The sequence below is a fragment of the Jaculus jaculus genome, chromosome 9 (genome assembly GCF_020740685.1).
Source record: "Jaculus jaculus isolate mJacJac1 chromosome 9, mJacJac1.mat.Y.cur, whole genome shotgun sequence".
NCBI lineage: Eukaryota > Metazoa > Chordata > Mammalia > Rodentia > Dipodidae > Jaculus > Jaculus jaculus.
The window spans coordinates 119,774,606-119,791,638 of NC_059110.1; the positions used below are offsets into that span (position 1 = coordinate 119,774,606).

At 53.2% G+C, this 17,033-nt stretch overlaps 1 protein-coding gene across 2 annotated transcripts in view; it reads left to right on the forward strand.

The window, feature by feature from the left end:
- The window catches only part of Rbfox3 (RNA binding fox-1 homolog 3), a 477,131-nt gene that overhangs the window by 106,384 nt on the left and 353,714 nt on the right, over positions 1-17,033 (forward strand). For both annotated transcript variants that reach the window (XM_045159685.1, XM_045159686.1), the window contains exon 2: positions 2,717-2,868. The gene's annotated coding sequence lies outside the window, so the exon portion shown is untranslated. The remainder of the gene's footprint in view (positions 1-2,716; positions 2,869-17,033) is intronic.

The following is a 17,033-nucleotide window of genomic DNA, read 5'->3' on the forward strand; positions in this document are numbered from 1 at the left end:
GTTCCGCCTGTGCCTGCTCAGCTTCGTTTCCTTCAAAGTGTCAGTACCGGTACCGGGGTCCACGACAGGAGGCCTGGCTGGGGACCACCTACACGACCACGTCACTCGTCCCCAGCTATGCAATTCTGGGTTCCTGGAAAATCCTTCTGTTTCTGTTTCCTTGTGGAATGGCTCAGCTGTTCTGGGTACCTTGCCATAGGGGGACGGGGCTGCCCTGCTGTCCTGGGAGCCAGATCTTTGTGCCTTGGAGGCCAGGGAGTGAACCCACGGATCCGGATCCGGGAATGGGATGGCCAGCTACCAGCCAGCCTCAGTTCCACTCCGCTCATGCCCAGCGCCCCTCTGCACTGGAAGTGGGGGGTAGGAGCAGAGAGGAAGAGCACGGTGGGCCTCTCCAGGGGCCACGTCCTCCATCTAGCCTCCGGGAGCCTCGTCTGCAGAGACCTTGGCACTGAGTAGGGGCCATGCTGAGACCCCATGAGAGCTTTACAAGGCAGCCGGCATCTGAAGCGGCTGTGAGTGCAGCTGTGGCTCCTCTACTTACTGGGCTCCTGGAGCCTGGGGTCCCCAGGCTCAGATGCCTGATCTTCAACTCCAAAGGTGTTGGTGTTGTAAAGTGATGTCCAGCTGAGGTTCTGAGCAGCTCGCTTACCTGCTCTTCCTGCCTGGCATCCTGGGCCTCATTGCCCTCAACCTGGTCCCTCCCTCTCCACTGAAGCCCCACTCTCAGATCCTCTGCCAGGCTCTTCCCTGGGTCTTCTCCCTCACTGCATTTAGCCACGGAGGTCAGTGAGGGAACTCAGCCTCGGGGTCCCAGGTGTTTCAGTTCCACTTATGCCCGGCAGGCGGCACCGTGTCTGGCTCTGCTGACTGGAACCAGGGGGCATGGCTAAGCCTTACTTTGGGCTGGGGCCTCTCTGTGAGCTTGTGCCTTCTAGTTTGTGTGTGATAGTTCCCTAAGTAACTGGACTTTAGGAGAGAAATCGACATTTTTATTATGCATAAATCTTTGTGTGGTGTGTGTGTGTGTGTGTGTGTGAGTGTGGGGGTGTGCCTGGGTGTATAGAAGGCAGAGGCCAAAATTGGGGGTTCCTCTCTACTGCTTTCTATCTTACCTCTTGAGACAGGGCCTTTCACCGAACCCACAGCTCATCCACTTGGCCAGCCGAGCTGACCAGCTTGTACCAGAGACTCCACTGTCTCCACCTCCCAAGTGCTGGAATTACAAATGTCACCAAGACCAGCATTTTATGTGGGTTCTGGGGATCCAAACCCAGGTCTTCACAATTGAATAGCAAGTGCTTTACCCACTGAGCCACTTCCCCAGGCCATGGGTAGCTTTTTTTTTTTTTTGTCCAGAGGCCTGTCGTGACATCTTTAGGGATGAGCCCGGAACAACTTCCTGTGTGTGGAGGGGCGGGGTGGGGACCCCCAGAGCTAGTCACATCTGCCTGCCATGGCAGACATAGTGGGTTGGAATGTCTTGAACAAGCCAATGTGTTCCATGGCCCAGGTGCCCAAACCATCAGCCCATTTGCTTCCTGGGAATCCCGAGTCGAGAGAATGGGGCACTGTTGTCATCAGTCTCAGGGGGTTGGTGGGGGAGTGAAATTAAGAGTCCGTTCGTGCATCCTTGCACTCTGTAACAAGCGCGCCTCTACCCCCGTGCTAGACCTGGCCTAGGCTCTGTGGACTCGGCACTGAAAGCTTTGCAGGGAGAACAACGGGAGATAAGAACATGCTGATAATATCAGATGTGATAAACCCCAGGGGTGGGGTGCGATGGAGGTGATTTTTGAGTGTCCCTGGATGACCTCAGTGGAAAAGTACTATATACACAGGCTCTCTAGGGAGTGGTGGGGAGAGAAGGCATTGTAATTATGTGGGGAGGAGCGTTCAGCGTAACAGCAAGCTCAGGGCACTGGCGTTGGGTTGGGGCGACGTGCCCGTGCACGGGGGGGACAAATATGAGGGGCTGTTGCTGTGGGGTTGAGGGGGGTCTGGAAGGAGAAGAGTGCAGACTGCAAGGGTCCTGCAGACACAGAGAAAACTGCCATGATGCTGTCTGTGAACATATGGTGCCCATGTGAGAGCCTCACTGTGGCTGTGCAGTCACCATGGGCTCTTAAACGCTGACACCTCAGCCAGGTTCACCATGGCCACTGAGGCAGCTTCGGAAGCCCCTGTCCAGCTGCAGCCGGGTACAACTGGAGGTTGCGGTCAGAGCGCTGACAGCTGGGGATGAATCTCGTCAAAGGACAGGGGTGGGGTGGCGGCCGGGGGGATGCCAGTGATGTGTTGGGATCTAAGATGGAGGAGACTGGGAGTGAGACCAGGAGGGGGAAACGGGGGCAGCCCAGTGGGATCCGAGAATCACTGGAACTGGGGTTACCAGAGGAAGTGGGTAGCCAGAGCGTCAAGAGAGCACACGGCCCAGGCAGACAAACAACAGAATGGTGGGGGGAAGCTGCCAGCCCCTCTGCTGCTGAGCATATGTGTTCCCGGACCGTCAGCTCCGCCCCTGGGGCACCAAAGCCCAGGCGCTCTGTGAGGAAGGAAGGGCCGCTGATCCCCGCTGGCCGACTCTTGGCCACTGTCCCCTCTTCTCTGGTTCGTTAATACCCGTGTTTGTTTTAGATCTAGGGGAGGGCCGTGACTTCCAAGGCAGGGTTTTATTTCTAGTGTTAGTTTTTTACGCTATTTTCCTTTCCTCCAGGTTGAAAGTCTACCCATAAGAACCTAGCGCTCCTCTGTGACACCTGCTCTCCCTGGGCCACTCACGAGGCGACAGTCTACCCTGGGGAAGCTCCAGGCAGATCGTCCTTGGATCCCCAGCAACAGGAAGGCAGCCAGCTCCTCCCACGGCAGGTAAGGCTTGCCCCGCTTGCTTGCCTGCCTGCTGCGCCAGCTGTGGAGTTCGCATTTGCAACGGGAAAACACTGTAGTGCGGCCGTTTCATTTTCAGGAATCCTGAGGCAGAGTTTCAAAAGAAGGCTTACAGTTTGCAGATCATGCTGTCCTTGGGCCTTCTGCAAGTAGCTTAGGTAGGGGAGAGTCAGCAGGGCCCCAGGAATGTATGGGGCTGAACTTTGTGAGGTGCAGCCGCTCTCTGGTCCGTCACTGTGTGAGAGGGAAGGCGGGTTGACTGTGGGTCCCACCACCAAGTGGCGGCATGAGATGCCACAGAGGCCAAGGCTGAGGTCTGACCCTCGTCCATATATGCTCCACACTCTCCTCACTGCCCAGGTTGCCTTATAGCCCAGTGAGGAGCCATGAGTGTCCATCTGCTCAGAGACGGGACAGAATGATGCTCTGTAGACCACAGTCCAATTCTGACACTTGCCACCAGGGTCGGTGTCACACTCTCCTGGTTCCAGGCACAGTCCATACAACTGTTCTCATGTCCCATGACAGCCACAGGGCTTGGCACCACCTGCACTTTGACAGACCATTCACCCTGCCAGGGGGCCCCATGTCTTGTCAGTTTTGATAATTTTCTAGGCTGGCTTGTGGAAAACTCAGGAAGTGCTACATGTCCAGTTTCAGCTTCATGGTAAAAGAGCTGGAAGGACGCTGCTGGGAGCTGCCGTGCCCTCTCCCCAGTGCATTCGGAACCCCCAGGCCCATCTGGGGGTGCTCAGCATCCAAGCTCTGAATGAGAAGAATGGGGAGTGATGTTCAACCCTAAGGCTGGGTGCATGGCCAGGCTCATCCCAAACCACCGAAAGGCTTCCCTTGTGTCATGGGGTCAGTATAGGGTCAATATAGGTGCAGCAGTGGGGCTCCCCACAAATACTGGGAGGCATTCCTCCCTCCAATCTCTTGAAATGCCAAGTGCTTTGGAGCTCGCCTCCCAGGAGACCAGGGTGGGAAACCAGACACCATGCCAGTGAGATGCTGGTGGGTTGACGATCTAGGGTGGGAAAGCGTTGGCCATGGGAAGGTCACCATGGGCTCCCGTGATGGCTCTGGGCTGAGGATGCTGTGCCGATGGCCACCAAGGTGCCAGCTGGCTCTTTGGGGCCCTTTTCCGAGTTTGTGGGTAAAAAATCTGCGTAGCGGGGTGGGGAGGCTTCCAGGTGCATGGTGCTGGCTGTCATCCGGCAAGGGTCACGGCTCCCTCCCCACACCGGGATCGCGGCTTGTACCCAGCTCATTGGTCCACACACTGATGCTCATTCCTTCACATAGTGATGCAGACAGTCCGTGACATATGCTGCTACCATTCTGTCATGTATGAAGGAGACGTAGAAACTGCTTTGTATCTTGAATTCAGATCATTTCCTAGGTATGCCTATGCCAGGCGGTGGCAGCTCCCATCTGGGAATGAATTAAGACATTTTACAGGGCTGGAGAGATGGCTTAGTGGTTAAGGCATTTGCCTGCGAAGCACAAGAACTCATGTTCAAATCTCCAGGTCCCATGTAGCCAGACACACAGTGCCACAAGTGTGCAATGTTGTGCATGTGTCTGGAGTTCATTCGCAGCAGGCAGAAATTTCTGGCGTGCCCATTCTTTCTGCCTCTCCCTCTCTCAGGTTTTATATATATGCATCTCTTTACAGCATGCTGTGTGGCTGAGCTAGGATGTCCACAAGGTCAGGTGTGATAAATACCTCTTCACTTACATTTTTTAACTGGCAATGGATTTATTGGGACAGAGCCCACCTGAAGGGCTTCATCCTGACCTGAATTGGATGAAGATGATGCCACCTTCTGTGGGCAGAGTCAGGGGCAGGGAGGTCAGAACTGAGGCTGGGCTTCAGTGAGGGTCCGCTGCCTTGTCTCAGGAAGTTGAGGGTGATGGGCTGAGACCTGTTTGGGGCTGTGCAGCCGCAGTGGAGGAAAGTGGAGGAAAGTCCCCAAGTTCTGACCCTTCCAGAGTTCGTGCTGTAGCGAGCATGGAAAACAGAATACTGGAGGTAAAGACAGATGTTGGGAGCCACGGAGGGAAAATGAAGAGGGCCGAGGGGAATCGTGGAGAAGGGAGAAGGCTGCTGATGACACAGGGCAGGCCTTGAATGTCATTGTCCACTAAGAGTAAAGAAAGGGATGGAGAGGTCTAAGGAGGCCTGGGGGAAAGCCAGGCAGCGGGCAAGGTGTTGAGGCAAAGGCCCCGAGACACCCATGCGACATGTTGAGGGCTTGTGTGTCCCGCCGAGTGGCCGAGTGGCACCTGGACGGAGTGAAGGAGGTGAACTTGAGTGCATCCTGGGCCAACACCAGGGGCCTGTGGACTGGGGTTCAGGTTGGCCTCTAAAGGACGGTGGAGCCCCTGAAGGGCTCTGAGGGCAGCCTCATCCTGACTGGAGTCCCATGAGGACGACGTCACCTTCTGTCGGGAGAGCTGGGACAAAGACATCCGCACCAAAGCCTGGGTCGGCTGCCAGGTCTCAGGGAGGTGGTAGGGCTGGGGACTGGCACGGAAGTGGTGTTGAATCTGGGCTCCACACTGACATGGCCCTGCACAGCTCTGCGCAGCTCCGGCATGAAGCAATGCTGAGCGGTCCCCTGTGTCCTGATAGCATGCCTTCGGCTCCCCGGGGCCTTAGAGGAGTCTCAGTGCAGGGCAAGCAAATCCCAGAATCCTGCTGTCCCTGGAGGCTGGGGCTCCTGACTCCATCCCAGGTGTGGGCGTGTTGGTGGGGGGAGAAACCCTCCCCCTCCCTGTGCATGTCTTCTGCCTTAGAAAGGGTCCTGTCAGTGAGACCCCACTTTAAAACTCATCTCTTTAAGTATGGAGTCCATTTGGACCTCACTGTACAGCAAATGCTAAATCCTATGGAGAGAGGGTTGAGGAGACGGCTCTGCCAGTGAGGTGCCTGCCCACCAGCACGAGGACGCTAGTTCTCTCCATAGAACCCATGTAAAATGCCAGGGGTGGCGGTGTGAGCTTGGCATCGCAGAGACAACAGGATCTCTGGGGCTCACTTGCCCCAGCCAGCCAAGCCTTGGGGAGTTACAGGCCAACAGAGACCCCGTCTCAACAAAGGTGGAGCGTGCCTGAGGAATGACATCAGAGCTTGTCCTCTGGCCTCCACATGCCGGTTTATGCCCATGCGCATGTGCGTGCACGTGCACATGCACACGCATGCACAACATGGATGGACATTACTGTGCTGCAGGTGAGACTTGCCTGTCATGTGCAGTGGCCATAGGCCACAGGCCAGGACAAGTGTCCCTTCAGAGGCCCAGGGGAGAGAGACCCAACCCAGTGACACTGGAGACATTCACAGTGGTGTCATCTGCTCTTCTGTACCCGGCCTGCCCCGTGTGGACTCTTATTGGATAGGCAGGGCTTCCCAACCACACGGCTGTGCATTGTTGGGGGTCACTCAGAGGAGTCAGAGGGAGCAGCCAACGGTTCCTTCTTCAGATGTTTTTTGTTTGTGTCTTTCTGGTTTTTCTGAGGTAGGGTCTTGCTGTAGCCCAGGCTGATCTGGAATTCACTATGTAGTCTCAGGGTGGCCTCGAACTCACGGCGATCCTCCTACCTCTGCCTCCCGAGTGCTGGGATTAAAGGCGTGCGCCACCACGCCCGGCTTGCTCTGGATATTCTTGAAGAGCAGGAGCTGCTCTGTTCAGAAGCCAAGACGTTAGCCAGGTCTTCAGCCTGACCTCCATGCATACCTCATGAGGCAACAGGTGGCCTGGTCTAGGGTCCTGCGTGCTGGGCTGCGTGTGAGCGTTCACTGTGCGCCACTGAATCCCGCAAGCACTGCACTTGGAAGTCATCCATCTCTCGGGGCCCCCACCGCATCCCAGGAGCCAACGTGTGACTTCCCATAAATCATCTCCGAGCGAGCGAGCTTCCTGCTCCCATCCGTCACGCCTGGCCCTTGTCTGCTTGTTTTTAAACCTGTTAAGCCAGAATCCATCACAGGGGATCCTGGCACCTCAGGCTGAGCCGTGCAGAGACCGCCTCGCCTCAGTGGTAGGTGAGACCCCCACTTTCTGAAACATCAACAAGGTAGTCTCCCAGCATGGGGAGGGGGAGTGGGTGTGGATCACCTAGAAGGCATTTAGTTAGACGTGCCCGCCTGGAGCCTGCCCATCTGCACTGCTGCTGGGAGGAAGAGGCAGTATCCATGTGACCCATGCCAGGCCTCCTGGCACCTGATGGTTACCTTAGAGGACGTTGGCTGGAGCCAACCTAAAGACACCCATGGTTCCTCTCCTGTTGAGAAATGTGCTTGGAAAAGGATTGAGGGTAAGGGGCTCAGCGCCTAATCCCACCTCCTGAACACTTCATCACCTGAACAAGCTCTGGGGCACCGTGGCACCAACAGGGAACCAAAGATCCGGACACCCTTGGTTTCTGGTTGTTTCTCTATTCCCACCTGCCTCCCCTTCCTCCTCTGCCTTCCCTCCTCTTCTTCCTCCTCCACCTTTTCTTCCTGGTCCTCCTCCACCATCTTTCCTACTGTTTGTCCTCCATTTTCACCTCCTCCCTTCCCTGTTCTGTTCCTCCTCCTTCTCTCCTTCCTTCCCTCCCTCCCTCCCTTCCTCCCTCCTTCCTTCCCTCCCTCCATCATTCTTTCCCCTTGAGGAAGCTTTAAGCTTCCTTCTCTCCATCTTCTCCCCACAGGCCCCCAATCCTACCAGCTTACCTCCTTGCTGGGCCTCTCCACCTTCTGCCCTTTCTCTGTGTTTCTGGAAAGTCCGCAGTCACACAGTGCCTACAGGGGAGCAGGAGGGTGCAAAGATACCAGACATTCCTTTTCCCCTTTTCTTTGTCCTCCAGGGAAACCTGGGGCTGGAATCTTCCAGGCTTTCTGGAATGCTCTGTAAATGACTAGTGCAGTTTGCTGTAGGAGCCTCCTGCTTGCTCTAGACAGATGTCACGGGCCTCGGTGGCATTTGTGATATTTTACCCCATCTGCTTTTGGCTCTCCTTCCTCCTTTACTTCACCCTGTATCTGTTGGTTGGAGGATAAAATGTTCATTGACACTCTTGCAACGTTATTTTAAAAGTGAGTAAACAAGCCAATATTTTTTCTTTGGTGACCGTTGTGACCTGGGATGGAGCAGCGAGGAAGCTCTGAGGGTCCCAGAGGGCACCAGTGAGTCCCCCCCCCCCAGGCCCTGGCTCCCTGATGAAGCTGTCCAATTAGAGCCCATTAGTCACCAGTGTGTTAAAGCATTTAGAACAATTAAGGGTGAGGCGTCCCCAGGTGTAGCTCCTGTGCAGAGCAGAGTGGGAAAGGCAGTTTTCTGGGAGCTTCCCGGCAGCCCTCTGAGGACAGAGGTTGAAATTGCAGCCTGCTCCTCCTGGGGCTTGGTCCCTAAGCCCCAGGGCATCAGGAATGGGAACCTAGAAACTGGCGCTCAAAATTCATACTGTGTTTTAGTGTTCTGTAGCTACCATAACAGGGACTCACAGACTGGGGCTTAAAGCAATGGCAAGTTATTCTCCCACCATTCTGGAGTCAGAAGGGACAGCTGCCTCGGGCCACCTTCCAGCTCCCATGGCCGTGGCAGTCGGTGGTGCTCATGGCTTGCAGATGTATCTGGCCAGTCTCTGCCTGTGTCATGGCATGGCCGTGTCCCCTCTGTGTGTGTCTCTGCAATTTCACATGGTGTGTGTGTGTATATATGTGTGTGCCCCCTGATTTCCCTCATTTTATAAGGACCTGACCTGAGTGGCTAGATCAGGCTGCTCTTTCAGGGTCTTCTAACTGGAAAACACCTTCCAATGTCTTGTTTCCGTCCATGGTCACAGTCACAGGGACTGGGGTTCAGGGTCTGACCATGCCTTTGGGGAGCTCAGTTCTGCCTCCTCGTAGGGGAAAACAAGCCTTGGTACCATGACCTTGATTCGGGCCTCAGGACTCAGACTCATGTCCAGGTGTTGCTCCCCCCCCCCCCACGCAGCTGATCTCTGCAGACACGGGATGCCCTGGACCAGCACTGGACATGGAGGACAATGGTGAGAAGGAGGGGCCGGCCAAGCAGGAAGAACACAAAGGTCCACTGACACAGGCTGTGGGAAACGATGTCTTAATCTGTTTCCTGTTACTATGGTGGAATGCCCAAGATTTGGTAATTATAAGAAGAAACATGGTTCTTTTAGCTATGCAGGTGGGAAAGTCAAAACATGACCCTGGCGGCTGGTGAGGCCTGCTTGCAGCCACACAGCCAACATGTGCACCAGGGTCTCTTCTTGCAGAGTCACTAATGCCATTACCGAACCACCCTCATGGTTTTAACCAACCCTAATTCCTTTCCAGAGGCCCCAGACACCATTAACATAGATTTCTGGAGTACATTTCCAACCAAGGAATTTGGGAGCTACATTCAAAACACGGGAGTGAGGTCACGTGAAACCCAAGCTTCAGGGCCAGAAGGTCCTCTACAGACCTCGAGGAGGCAACGGCGGGCAGTTGATACTGGCTGGTCTACAGCCCCGGGGCCTCGCCAGACCCCGTTCAAAACTCAACAGTTCTCCCTTCATACTGCTGGTTCGGAGCACAGATTTCACCACAAGGAGAGAGAAAACAGGGTCCTGCCCTGCGTGCAGAGGAGCCTTGCAGAGGGGCTGCAGTGGCCGTGACGAGGGTCTGTGAGGATCTAACAGAGAACTGGAGGGAATGAGTTCGAGGAAGTTGGGGTCAGGATGGGCCTGACCAGGTGAAGGAGGAAGGATCTTGAAGAAGGGAGAGCACTAGGGTCTGTGAGTGGACGAAGATGAGCTCTGGAGTTAGGGGTGCAACGGGCGTCGCAGGAATGATGGCCACAGTGTGTTTGGGAGGAAGAACAGAGGGAGGTTCCTGGAGCTAAGAACTGGGAGTGTGGGAGGCCAGTGAGAACACAGGGGGGGAGGATGGGGAGAACAAGTGTCATGGGGGAGGGGCATGAGCAATGACAGAGCTGCACTCAGGTTCACTGCCAACATCTCACGGGGGTCAGGTAGCCTCCGTGGACACAGTTGTCCTCAGTTCAATCAGTGTTGACATGGTCCACGATCCCTTGACATGATCAGGTACCTGGTGACAAGGGCTGCCCACGTCTTCAAGGAAAGCAAACAAATCACTGTCACCCATCTACAGAGGGGCAGGAGGGACAACCTTCTTATCTTAGGGTGGCGTTAACACATGCAGGAACACAGCGTCTGAGCAGCAACGTCCACCGGCAGGTACCGGGCAGAAATTGGAACTTGATAGACATTCTGGACGGAGCGCCCTGAGCTGGTGCTGCGTGGATCTGTTCACATCGCTAACCCTAGGAGCAGCGGGCTTATCCTCAGGGGCTGTGAGGATCCTTCCCCAGGGCCGTGCAGGGTCAAGCACGGGCTGGCTGGCCTCGCTGTCAGATGGGAACCTGGGGAGTCTTCTGGATCCAATTGCCTACACTCTCCGTTTTCTTTGTCCACATGGACACCATGTGCACCATCAGAACGGTGCTTGTGAGCGCCTCTCAGAGGGAGGAAGGAGTGGCGAGCCCACGTGGACTGGGGTAACATGGTTGCTATGCTCTGCAAGGGTGGGCCACGTGTTGCGGGCCAGGTGTTTCCCAAGGTAGACACCTATGATTAGCAGAACAAAGAACAGAAATGGAGGCCAGCAGGTGCCTGAGAAAGATAAGTGGGTTCAGAAGTGGAGTGCACACAAGTCTGCCTTAGGTGCGTGCGTGTGTGTCTGTATATATATATGTCTTATGCTATATGTGTGCATGCATCTGTGATGCATGCATGTGTGTCATATGTTGTATGTAAGTGTGTTTGCTGTGTGCACAGATGTTTGCATATGCATGTGTGTTTCTATGTTGTATTAATGTGTACAGGTGTGTTATGTTTATATCTATATTCTGTGTGCATGTGTTGGTGAATATGTGTGTTTGTTGGCACATGTGTGTATACGTGTTTGCATGTGTGCTTGTATGTTGCATGTGTGTTGATATGTGTCGGTACATGTGTTTATGTGTGTGCTGTGTCTGTGTGCATTATATATATTGTCTGTGTCAGTGTTTGATTCCTGTGTGTGTGTTAGAATAGAAGGCAGATGGAGGTGGAACAGAACAGAGCCGTCCCCCATTCCTCAGCCTGGACAGATGGTGCCTTTGTGACCTTGCTCCACTGAACACTGCTGGGGAGGGGCTGGAAGCGCAGGAAGCTGGCAGTGTGGCCACCTGCAGCTCCCCTGGCTGAGGGTGGGGGTTGATCGGGATGCCTTCACTATGGTGCCACCTGAAAGCAATTAAAGACGAACCCAAGATCAACAAGGCACGTTGGAGATTTCAGCATCAAACTGCTGAAGGCTCAGGAATGTCTGAAGGTGGCCTGCTGGTGACACGCAACTGTAGATCATCCATCCCTGGGTGGTTATCACCCCAAGGCTTATGGGAAACATCCTCGCATTAGCTGTCACAACAACTCAGAAAACAGGGCCACAGGGTCGTTCACAATCTAAACCCACAGCGGCTCTCTGCAATGACCCTCTCTCAGACCTTGCAAGTTGAGTGATCCAAATCAGTGCTGCTCAAGATGCGGCCCATGGACCCGTGCCTATCTGTGAGCTGTAATACAAGCTCTGTGATTGAAGATAGCACTTGAGAATAGGGGATTTGTCCATTTTCTCTTTCTAAAACTTAAACCTGACCTGAGGCTGGGTCACCTTACAAAGAAAGCTGGTGGATTTAGCTCACAGTTCTGGAGGTGCAAGGACGGGCCACTGGCATAGGATTGGCTCTGGGGAGGGCCTCATGACGGAGGGCACCACGATGGTGGGAACATGTGAGTGAGGAAGAGGTCATATTTGCAGACAGGAACTCAGAGATGGGAAGGGTTCACTCTGATGAGAAAAAAATAGTAGGTTCTATGAGAAGTGCCTTAATCTTTTCTGAGGCCACATCCCCCAGCAACCTAAGCACCTCCCTCTCGGCTCCATTTTGCTTATCAAATGACCTGCCGCCTCTCAACACCACCACACAAGGGACCAAGGGCACCACATGTGGACCGTGATGGGACACACTCTGGCCATATCCAAACCATAGCAATAAATACCTAGGGTCATCTGCCAAGATTGTAAAGGGTAATTTTAACTCTGTTGAGTCTTCTGAGAAGTGGGCATTGCATCTTGGAACAGAAACAGGGATGCAGAGAGTTTGGGGACTACTCACTGCAGATCACAAAGCTAGTGACAGCCGCATCAGCTCTGTGCCCAGGCAGTGACCTAGTTGGGAACCTAGGGGATGACGTTACATGATGGGAAGGTGTTGAGTTTGCTGTGGCAGTCAATGCAACACACTCGGTGCTGGAGACCCTGGAACAGCACAAGGAGGCCAGGAGCATGGAGTAGGGTTGATTTCTTCTAGAACTTCTTTCTCTGATTATAAAAACCATCTTCTCCCTGTGTCTTCATGGTGTCATTCTTAACATGACTGTCCTGGTCTCTTCCCTTCCCTTCCCTTCCCTTCCCTTCCCTTCCCTTCCCTTCCCTTCCCTTCCCTCCCCTCCCCTCCCCTCCCCTCCCCTCCTTTCCTCCTCCTCCTCCTCCTCCTTCTTCCCTCTCTCTCTCTCTCTCTCTGTACCGGGTAATGAACCCAGGGCCTTGTGCATGATAGGCAATTGTTCTACCACTGAACTATATCCCTAGCTCCTGATATCATCTATAAAGACACCAGCCCGATGGGATCAGGACCCAGCTTACTGACCTCAGTCCCCTACCTCACCTCTCTGGGAGTGCCTCTCCAAATACCTTTGCGTTTTAGAGTAGTGAGGGTTACAGCCTTACAGGACAAGACAGCACATGGGAATGCACTGTACTATGTTTATAACTTCTTATGAATCTTACTGCTTCTTTAAAAAGTTATTTTTGAGACAGGATCTCTGTAGACCAGGCCAGCTTATAACTCACAGCAATCCTCTTACCTTTGGTTCCCAAGCACTGGGGTTATAGGCATGTGCATTCATGCCTGGCTTCAAAATAAAATTCTTATTTGTTTTTACTTGCAAGGACAGAGAGAATGGCACATTAGGACTTCTTGCTACTACAAACGAACTCCAGATACATGTGTCACTTTACATCTGGCTTTATGTAGGTACTGGGGAATTGAACCTGGGCTGGCAGGTTTTGTCATTGGGTCATCTCCCTAGGCCCCAAATAAAATTCTCAAAGGAGTTCCTTCCCTGGCATGGCCACTGTGGCTCATGTAGGTGAGTTCCAGCAGGTAATCCTGTGCTCCAGCTGGGGTAGAGCCATCTGCGATGGATGACAAGTTGGGCAGACCCTCTTTCCTCAGCTCTCTATCCTCTGCCCCACCCCCCATCGCCTGTTATGGATGCAGAAAGGTATACGGTTGATGCTGGATCCATCTTGGGTGTGATCCTCCTGGGAGCTGCCTCTGGTCCTGCCTCTCCTTGTCCATTTTTTCAGGGTTTCTAAAAGGGCATTTCTGCTGCTGCTTCTGTAGCTGTGAGGTAGGTCTGTAGATGTGAGGTAGGTCTCCACGAAAGGCTTTCTGCAGTGCATCTTTTGTAAGATATCCTGGTGCTTTCATTGCCTCTCTGGAGCATCTTTGACGTTGACAAGCAGATGGCCATGGTCATGTGATTCACCACAGTTGGCGCGGAAGGCTCATCGGCAGGGCCGGGTTCTAACTGGAAGTCAGAACCTCTTCACAGAGCCCTTTCTTTTTAGACCATCGTACCCAGAGCTTCCTCGTAACCATCGTCCTTTAGGCATGGGGGGCAGCCACTGTCGCAGGTTTGTGTCCATGTTCCTGTCACTTGACGCTGAGGAAGCTAAGCAGGTGACCTGCTTCCTCAACACTAGGCGGCCAGCTTCGGCCTTGGCCGTGAAAGAGGGGCACTGGAATGTGGTCTCTTGTTCATGAGCAGGATGCCATCGTGGTCATTATCATCAAATATTCTGTTGCTCAGAAAATTTCCAGTTGCCAGGCATGATGGCACACATCCGTAATCGTCGCACTTGAGAGGCTCAAGCAGGAGGATTACGAGTTCAAGGCCAGCCTTGGTTGCAAAGTGAAATCCTACCTAAAAGAAAAAAAGCTTGTGGAGCTGAGGAGATGGCTCAGAGTGTAAGGCGTTTGCCATTCAAGCATGAGGACCCGAGCTCAGATTCCTAGCATCTGCATAGTAAGCCAGGCGTTGCAGTGCAGGTCTGTGGTCCTAAGCACTGGGGCGCTGGGTCGAGGGACACCTGGGACTGGCTAGCCAGGCCCAGTGAGACACCCTGTCTCAAAAAACTTAAAAAAAAAAGTAAGGTGGAGAGGGATTGAGAAAGTCACTGACCATAGCCTCTGGTATCCCTCCACATCCTTCCACTCACATGCATGTACATCCACACACGTCTATACATGTATGCACAAGACACAGTAGCCTAAGCCTGGATCATAATGATTTTTGTACCTAAGTGCGTACATGTAAACATAAGTGTTTATTTTACAGTGCTAGGGGTTGGACGCAGGGCTCTTGACATGTTAGGCAGGTTCCATAATTCAGTCTAAGCAGAAGGTCACAAAGGAGTTCTCTGAGCTACATCCTCAGCCCCGATTTCTGAATTATTTAGAATTCCAGCCAGCCTTGTACGTTCTGGAAAATGCATTGTGCTCACTTCGTGGTGAGCATATCGAGCGTGGGATCGGATCAGCACCGGCAATGTTCCCCACTCTTCTATATTTTATTTCTTTTTTATTTTTAGTTTTTAAACATTTTATTTATTTATTTGAGTAAAAGAGAACGAGGTGTACAGAGGGAGAAAGAGTATGGGCACTCCAGAGCCTCCAGCCACTACAAAACAACTCCAGATGCATGCGCCACTTTGTGCATCTGACTCTACGTGGGTACTTGGGTATCAAACTCAGGTCCTTAGGCTTTGCAGGCAAGTGCCTTAACCACTAAGTCATCTCTCCAGTGCCCTGTTTTTATTTTATTTTATTTTATTTTATTTTATTTTATTTTATTTTATTTTATTTTATTTTATTTTATTTTATTTTATTTTATTTTGAGAAAGGGTCTCATTCACTCTGTGTCCCAGGATGGCCTTGAACTCATGGCGCACCTCCTGACTTGGCTCCCTGAACACTGGGGTGACAGGTGTACGTCATTCCAAGCCCAGCTTTCTCCCTCGTGTTTCTTGGGCTGAGAAGCTTAGAGGCGCATTGAGGGGAGTGCTTCCTCCTTCCTGGCCCGCAGCACAGGGAACACTGGGTCCCACGGCTCCCTCCACTTTGTGATAAGGACTCTTTTGCTGACATAGGAGAGATCTTCTGTGTGTCTGCAAAGAAGTTAGTTCTGTGGGCTCTTCCTCCTTGGCTGAGGTGCAGGAAGCTTGGCTCGGCTGTTCCGTTTGAACACGCTGGTGCGGCACGGAGCTGGGACACACTTGCAGGCGGCAGCTGTGTGCCAGCCACAGGAGATTCAATGGCTTGTTGTGGACGACAGAAAGGCACATAGCACGGTGCTGGAAGTGGGTATTTTCCTACAAGGGCTCCTGAAGAGAGGGAATATTAAAACCGTACCCCTGCGGAACTGGGCATCTGATGCCAGAAAAATCATGACATTTTTTTTTTTTGAAGTTTTATTTGTTATCTTAAAAACTCATGTGCATCTTACATCGAATCCATAAATATGCTTTTGCTGCCTGCAATGTAACAGTGATATCTCCCTGAAATACACTGAGAACAGATGTGAAATTTTAGCCTATGGGGTCAACTGCCTCCTCTTTCCTCTCTGTGACCTTAGAGCCAGGCAAGGGTGGGCATTGTTCCCCAAACCGAGAAGTGTTTGGTAGGGCCATAGGAAAGAGTTGCTAACTTGAGATAGGCACTGAAGGGTGGTCTGACTAGATTAATTTTAATGCTCTTTCTGATGACATTTTACAATGCCATTCTGACATGTCACAGAAGTCCTGTGGCCTAGAGAGCTAGTGAGTACACACTAGCCTGTCTTAAGCTCTGCCCGGCCCCCCAGTTTGTGGCATCTGCCAGAAGAGTCACTGATCACCCTGTCTGTCCAGCAGCGTGAGGACGTTCATTGTGGGGTGTCCTGGCGGTGCAGCAGTGCCTCAGACGGGCATAGGGCTGACTGCTCGGGGTGCGTGGGGAGACACGGGACTGCACTGCGGCCAGGGCCTGGCTGGCATTGGAAGGAGGAAAGAGCCTGGCACCTTCGTCCCCCACCCCTCCTCGATGCTCATGAGCGATCACATGCTCATCGCAGTACAGTTCCAAGAACCAGCCCCCAAATGGCCATTTGGGGTGGGGGGTACGCTGGGGAACACTTGACACAGAAACACATCTAAATGAAACTGAACCTAACTCTAAACCTATTCCGAACCCTAACCCAGCCTAAACATAACCTGATTCTAAAACTCGAATCCTAACCCAAGCCTAACCCAACGCTAACTCTACCCAAAGCCCTAACCCCGACCTAATTGCATCTACCCCTAATCTTAATGCTAACCCTAAGCCTAACCCACCACTACCCCTTCCCCACCAGGAAGGTGTGCAAGCTAGTGGCCAGGTCCCTATAGCAGATGCTGGGACAGGACAGGCCTGGGGACAGGACACAGTGGTCTAGGCTAGGACTTCAGGTGATGAGGTGACCTGACATCACAAAGGAGAACCGTTCCTATCATCCCATTTCAATTCAGAGACTGTCCCTGGGTCTGGAGGGGCTTTCCCAGGTCATCGTTAACCTTTCTTGGTTGCAGTGGGGCGCAGGGTCAGGGTGGGGAAGGGCGAAGGGTCAAGGTCATGTTTCTGTGTTCCTGAGTCTCTCAACTGACCTGGGGCTTCTCTCAGCTCTCAAGACTCAGCCAAGAAGACGCGAGGGGAGCAGGCTGAGAGGGAACTAGGAGCCAGGGAGGCGGCACGTCGCTGTGCTTCAGGGTTGGAGTCACATCTGGGTCCCCTTGCTGGGCACCTGGGTAGGGGGATGGGCATGCTGGGAATTATGACACTGAAGCTGAAAGCACAAGGGGAGGAGGGTGGGAGCGCAGAGGAGGAGGAAGAAGAGAAGGAGGAGGAAGTGCGGGAGGAAGAGGAGAAGAAGGAGGAAGAGAGGGAGTAAAC